General features: G+C 27.9%; 1 pseudogene across 1 annotated transcript; it reads right to left on the reverse strand.

Moving 5' to 3' along the window:
- Positions 1–675: 675 nt before the first annotated feature.
- BDBG_16295 lies at positions 676–764 on the reverse strand (annotated as a pseudogene). Its single transcript has one exon. The product of its transcript is annotated as a tRNA-OTHER (tRNA).
- Positions 765–6,551: the final 5,787 nt, after the last annotated feature.

The following is a 6,551-nucleotide window of genomic DNA, read 5'->3' on the forward strand; positions in this document are numbered from 1 at the left end:
TTGAATTTGAGAATTAACTCTATATTGATATAATCATTGACAAAGTTTTCTATTTTAAGATATAAATAACCAGTTCCTCTACATTCTGCTGACAATATTTATATTATTATATAGAAACAGACTTATATTCTCTATAATATTAAGACTCTGAAGAGAGAAAGTCTTGATAGAGAGTATACAGTAGTACATATCTTAGTAGTTTCTATCTCATTCTTCTGCAGCAGTTAATGCAAAAAAAAAAAATCTTAGAAATAGTTTTCTACTTCTCTTGAAAAAGTAAGATGTTTTTCTCTGAATTTTATACAATATTCTTATAAAGAATTAAAAACAGAGCTGTTTTCTGTTATAATTTCACATTCTTTTAAGTAAGAATTACTTTTTCAGTGACTTATTATTATTATTATTATTATTCTTCCATTATACTCATATGCAAGCAGAGCTTATGATGAGTCCTTACGTGATGTTAAATACAGGTCAAGTGTTGGTTATACAGGAGGAAATACAGGTGTTGAGACCACGCCAAGATAACAAGAACATAGGAAAATACAAAGAAGTGACAATTAGATACATGCGATAATAACTTCCCAGCCCAGGAACATAGAGCAATTCATTGAAGTGATTTGTACACCTCTGTATTTATTAGAAACCTGAGGTGCTTGAGTTCCGGATTTAATGTATCCCCTGCGGGTTTCGAACCCACGCGCCTTGGTTTCCCACGCCAAGGTGCTACCAGGTGGCCGCATTAACCATTCGGCCACCGGGGCCTTTTTTCAGTGACTGAAGAGCTTTCATTAATACTTAATTCTTTTTTACACTCTCTATTAACTGATTTAAGTTGCACACTTGTTGTGTGAGAAGAATTGAATGATTTAGAATAAAATTAAATAGTTTTAATCAATTTCTCTGCAAAAAATTGATTTATTTTTTATCAGTTTTTCTCTCAAAAACTGTCATATTATCTGATTTATTATCAATTGATATTATACTTTTTCTCACTGTATCTCAAGAAAGAGATTGTAAAGATTTTATTAATTTATATTAAAAATTAATTCTAGTTTATTAGATTCTCTTCAAAAATCTAATCTAGTTACTGAACTAGTGTGAAAAAAATCAGATGTTTTATATATAAAAGTCTTTTATTCTTCTTTTGAAACAGTCTGATCAACTTTTCAATTGAAAACAGACTTAGAAATCTCTTAACTGAAACAGTCTGATCAACTTTTCAAAAGAGTTTAATATATATCTCAATTGAAATAGTCTGACCAACTTTTCATTGAGTGAGAATAATAAGTTCAAAAATACACTCAGTTAATGTGAAAAAAGATGCTTTCTCAAATGCTATTTCTGAGATTGAAATTCTGAAGAGAAGAAAGAAAGAAGAAATAGAGAAATAATAAGTTCTTAAAATATAGAAACTTGAAAAAGTAAGTAAGATTCTTGAAAAGCAGTGTCTGAGTGAGATAAATGAAGAAGTTTTATTAATTCTTCATACTCAGACTAGACAACTACAGAAGATGATCAAGTTCAAACTTGAAATTTCAAACACAGTTCAAAAAACATTGAAAATTTCTAGTATAATCACTGACTTCTCATCTTACTCTTCTTTCTCTTTTTCTACTTCTTCTTCTTCTTTGAATTAGAAGAAAACATATGCTCAAGCAGCTGAATCTGCTATCTCTAAACCTGCTATCTCAAAATCTGCTCAAAATCCTGAGAAAACTGAGAAGAATAATGCTCATACTTCTATTCATAGAAAAGTGAAGAAAAAAATGCAAAAGAAGAAAAACTTTCAAATCTTCAGAAATAGAAGACTTATTCTCAAAGTCTTAAATCAGAATATCTTGCAAAGGAACAAGCTAAACTCAAATCTCATTTTTAGAATTAGAAATGAAATTAATCAGCAGTTCTTTTCTCAGTTAATAATGAATATTGAAGTTCAAAAACCAGTTATAGCTTCAATTGAGTTATTCTTCTTTAAAGACTTCATTATTCTGACTACAATGTCTGAATTCAGTGCAGAATTCCTTATTCAGAATGAGAATCTCTGAAAATCAGCAGTAGAATCTTTGTTAAACACAATAATTCTATCTGAGAGAGATGAAAAGTGAAGAAAATTCATTTTTCATGATATTTCAGTTGAAATTTTTGACTGTGAAGAAGAAATGCTACTTCTTAAAAATGAATTAGAAGAATACAACTCTATTCAACTGAGAAAAGAGTCTGTATGACTAAATTTAATTGAGTTCAGATAAAGTAGAAGAAATGTCTCTGTTCTAGTATATATAAAGACACTTAAACAGTCAAAGATCTCTGAAGTAAGAGTAGCAGATTTGAAAATGAGAGTTCATGAATACAAAGACTCAAGAATGAATCTCAAAGCTTAAACACAGTGTTCAAACTGTCAAAGATATGAATACTTTGCAATCTTCTGTTTTAGAGACTTAAAATGTGTATTCTGTGTCAGAGATCACAAAACTAGTGAGTATAAATGTGAAACATGCTCAAAAAGAGATGAAATATGTCAATATACTATGCTTAAATGCTCTAATTGTAAAGAAAAACATGTATCTAGCTCAAAAGAATGTATGTTTACTTCAAGAACTCAAAAGAACTGAAGAAAAGATGAAGCTCAAAACAAATCTAGAACTGAAGAGAATAGTCAAGTCAGTAAACTCACAACTGTAAGCTTAAAAAGAAGAAACTCTTAACTATCTAAATCTTCAAACTTCAATTTTTCAGCTAAATATAAATAGAATTTGAATTCTCAAGCTTCTGTTAAGATTAGAGAATTGAGAAATGACTCTAGTGATAAACTAGATATAATATAAGCAGTTGAGATTTCTACTTTTCAGAATAGTTATAATCTACTATCTGATGATAGTAATTAGATTCTACTCTACTCTCTTTTAGTATGAATATACAATAAAAATAATAAAAAAAAGTTTAAAAACTCTTCAAAAATCACATTTATTCAAAATAATGTAAATAGAAACTCAAATTGCATTTATTCTTGTCTTCAAATTACATTTGAATAAAAAGTTGATTTTATACTGCTTCAGAAGCTAAATTTTGATGCTGAGCAAAGATATGTCATTTCTCATTCAAGCTACTACTGCTTTCTATCTCAAAAGTCTGAGATAAAGTCAAGAGTAGTGATCTATGAAAGAAAGAGATTAAGATATCAATTTAATCTAAGATTTAATATCATGTCTGACCCTGATATTCTAGTGAGTGATATTATAGATAAAGAGAATGAGTTTGATACTATACAGCTTATAAATATTCATAATGAAAAGTCATTGAAGAAAAATAATAATATCTGAATAATTAATAGAGGATTTCTGAACATAACTTCATTAAGAAACTCTATAATTGCAGGAGATTTCAATACACATTATCTCTGATAAAATTCAGAATGTAAAAGAGCAGTAAGAGCTGATAATCTGATTAAATAAATCTTTAAGCATTCAATAGATTTAGTTAACAAGTCTGATTAATAAACATTCTTTAGAAAAAATATGAAACAGAAATCTATTATAGATCTAATCTTCATATCACAAAATCCAATGAAAAAAAGACTTGTAAACTGATTTATTAATTCAAATGAGATATCAGAATCAGATCATGAGATTATTCAATTTAATATTGAACTGAGTAAGAAATAAATGAGTGAAAATTCTCTTCTCTCTAATCAGTTTAACTTTGAAAAAGCTGACTGAAAGGCAGTTGAAGAAAGCATAAAACTGTTAAAATCTAAAAGACAGAGTGAGCTATATTGAAATCCTGGTCAAGATATCTCAAATGAAATACTTGAGAATAGAGTGAAGCTCATTACATCTATTATTCTAGCAAGTGTTAAAAATAATATTTCAAAGAGAAAGTCTTCTGAGTATTCAAAATCTTGATGAAATGAGAATATCACATCTAAAAGAAAACAATTGACTACTGCTAGAAGAGATTGAAAAAATGATATAATTTCTGATAAAGAGTTCAAAGCTGTCAGAAATGAATATTTTTCAGATATTAAAAGAGCTAAAACAGACTGCTGAAATAAATTTCTTGAAGAAGTGTAAGAAAAGAAAGTTTTTAAAGCTTTTAACTATACTAAAATAAGAAGTGTAGCAAAACTTTCAATCTTAAAATATAAGTTTCAGAATGAATTATATACAGCAAACTCTTTTAAGAAAAAATGTTAAGCTTTTATAAGAACTCTCTTTCAAAACTCATCAGATTCAGATTCAGAGGAAGAGAATATATCACTTCTTAACTATATTGATGAAAATGACTGGGAATGATCTGATCTTACACAAGATGAATTAGAGTCAGCTATCTTCTCAAGTTCAGTTAAAACTGCTGCAGGGCCTGATTCAATTAATCACTTAATTATTCAAAATACATACTTCTACTTAAAGAATGAATATTTTGAGCTCTTTTTCAATCTCTTGAAAAATGAATATTATTCTGAATGCTGAAGAGAAGTCACTGAAGTGATTCTTACAAAATTTAATAGAAAAACTTCAATTTCTAAGTCATATAGAGTTATATCTCTATTGAACTGTCTAGAAAAGGTTTTAGAAAAGATAATAGCTACTCAACTATCTTTTATAAGCTCTATCAGTAATTCTCTTTTATTCAGTGAATAAATGAGAGATAGAAAACAATGTTCTGTAATTAACACTGTTCTCTCAGTTGTTCATGATATTCAAATAGTAAAGTATGAAGATCTGGTCTCAACTGCAGTTTTTATTGATATAAAAGAAGCATTTGATCATGTTTCAAAGGCAAAGTTAATTCAGACTTTGAGAATGTTAAAACTGTCACTTTCTCTAATAAAATGAGTTGACTGTTTTATATCTAAAAGAATTATACAACTTTTCTTTGATGGAATGAAATAAGACAAGACTGAGATAAAAATAGAAGTACTGTAAGAATCTTTAATCTCACTCATTTTATTTGCAATATACACTGCATATCTATTCAAAGATAGAAATATGAGAATAGTATAATCTCTGAGTTATGTGAATGATATTGATCTAGTCTACAGCTCAAAAACTATCAAAGAGAATTTGAAAGTGATTGAAGAAGCTGTAAAGAAAATCTTTGTTAGAGCAGATATCAATCAAATTCAATTTAATATCAATAAAACTGAGTTAATTGATTTCTTTTCTAGATTTAATGAGAAAGAACTATCTCTAACTCTTTTAAATAGAGAGATTAAACCCAGTGTAAATATTAAATGATTAGAAGTATAGTTAAACTTCAAGTTGAATTTTAAATATTACATTCAATAAAGAACTGTCAAGGCAGAAAGACTATTGAACAACATAATCAGACTATCAAATACAGAGAGAGATCTATTCTTCCAGGCTATGAGACAGTTATATATAGCCTGTATTACCTCAGTAGCTGATTATGAAGTTCAAGTTTGATGAAATAATCAAGGGAATTTCACTGAACTCTTTCAAAGTCTGTAAAACAGAGCTTTGAGAAGAATTCTGAGAGCATTCAAATCATCTTCTATTAAAGCAATGAAAATTGAAGCTTCAATTCCTTCTCCTGTTATTAGATTTGAAAGGCCTGTATGAACTATGCTCTGAGAGTTATAAAGATGAGCTCAAATCATAAAATTAGAGAAAGAGTCTCTTCTTCATTTTCATCAATTAACTCTGGAAATGAACTGAATTGAAATAGATTTCTTGATTGAAATGAAAATAATTCTTCAAAGAAAATATCTTCTTAACTGTATAGACTATACTCTCTGATTAAAGATCAATTTTCTTCTTTAAATATTGAAAAAGTTGATCATGAGAAGATATTTCTCTGGAGAGAAAAGCTTGAATCTCTTATAGACTTGTAAATAAGTGAACTATCTAAGAAGAAAGAATATGAACAGCATTTGAAGAGAATTTTCACAATCAATATAGAAGACTCTATTCTGATTTATTCAGATGACTTCAAAAATGAGAATTTGAATATATTAGGCACAGACATTGCTTATACTGAAGATAATATCAATTTTATCTCAGATTTTTGAAATTTAGACTGTGAATCTGAAGTCTTTGATGCTGAACTATTTGCAATAGTGAAAGCTTTCAAACTCATTGAAATAAAATCTTATAAAAGAGAAAATAGTTTGAAAGAGATATGAATATTCTCTGATAGTCAAGCTGCTTTGAAAAGACTTAGAAATAGTCAGATTTATAATGATTAAATGAATCTTGAACTGATCTTAAACTCTGTTTTAAAAATTTAAAAAAGAAGAATATTAAAGCTGATAATTCATCTACACTAAGTTCCTGCTTTTATAAATATTCATGACAATGAATTGACTGATTCAGCTGCAAAAAAGAGTGCAGAATTAAGCAGATCTATTCAAAAAATTATGTTCTGATCTTTTATAAAGAGAAAAATAAAAGAATCTTGTTTAGATAAGTGAAATGAAAGCTGGCAGAAATAAAAGAAGAGTATACATTATTCAAGATTTGAAATAAAACTCAAGTGAAAATCTTGTTCAATTAAATGTAAGAAGAAAATATTCTCATCTATAATAC

The sequence above is a fragment of the Blastomyces gilchristii genome (assembly GCF_000003855.2).
Source record: "Blastomyces gilchristii SLH14081 genomic scaffold supercont1.2, whole genome shotgun sequence".
Taxonomy (NCBI): domain Eukaryota; kingdom Fungi; phylum Ascomycota; class Eurotiomycetes; order Onygenales; family Ajellomycetaceae; genus Blastomyces; species Blastomyces gilchristii.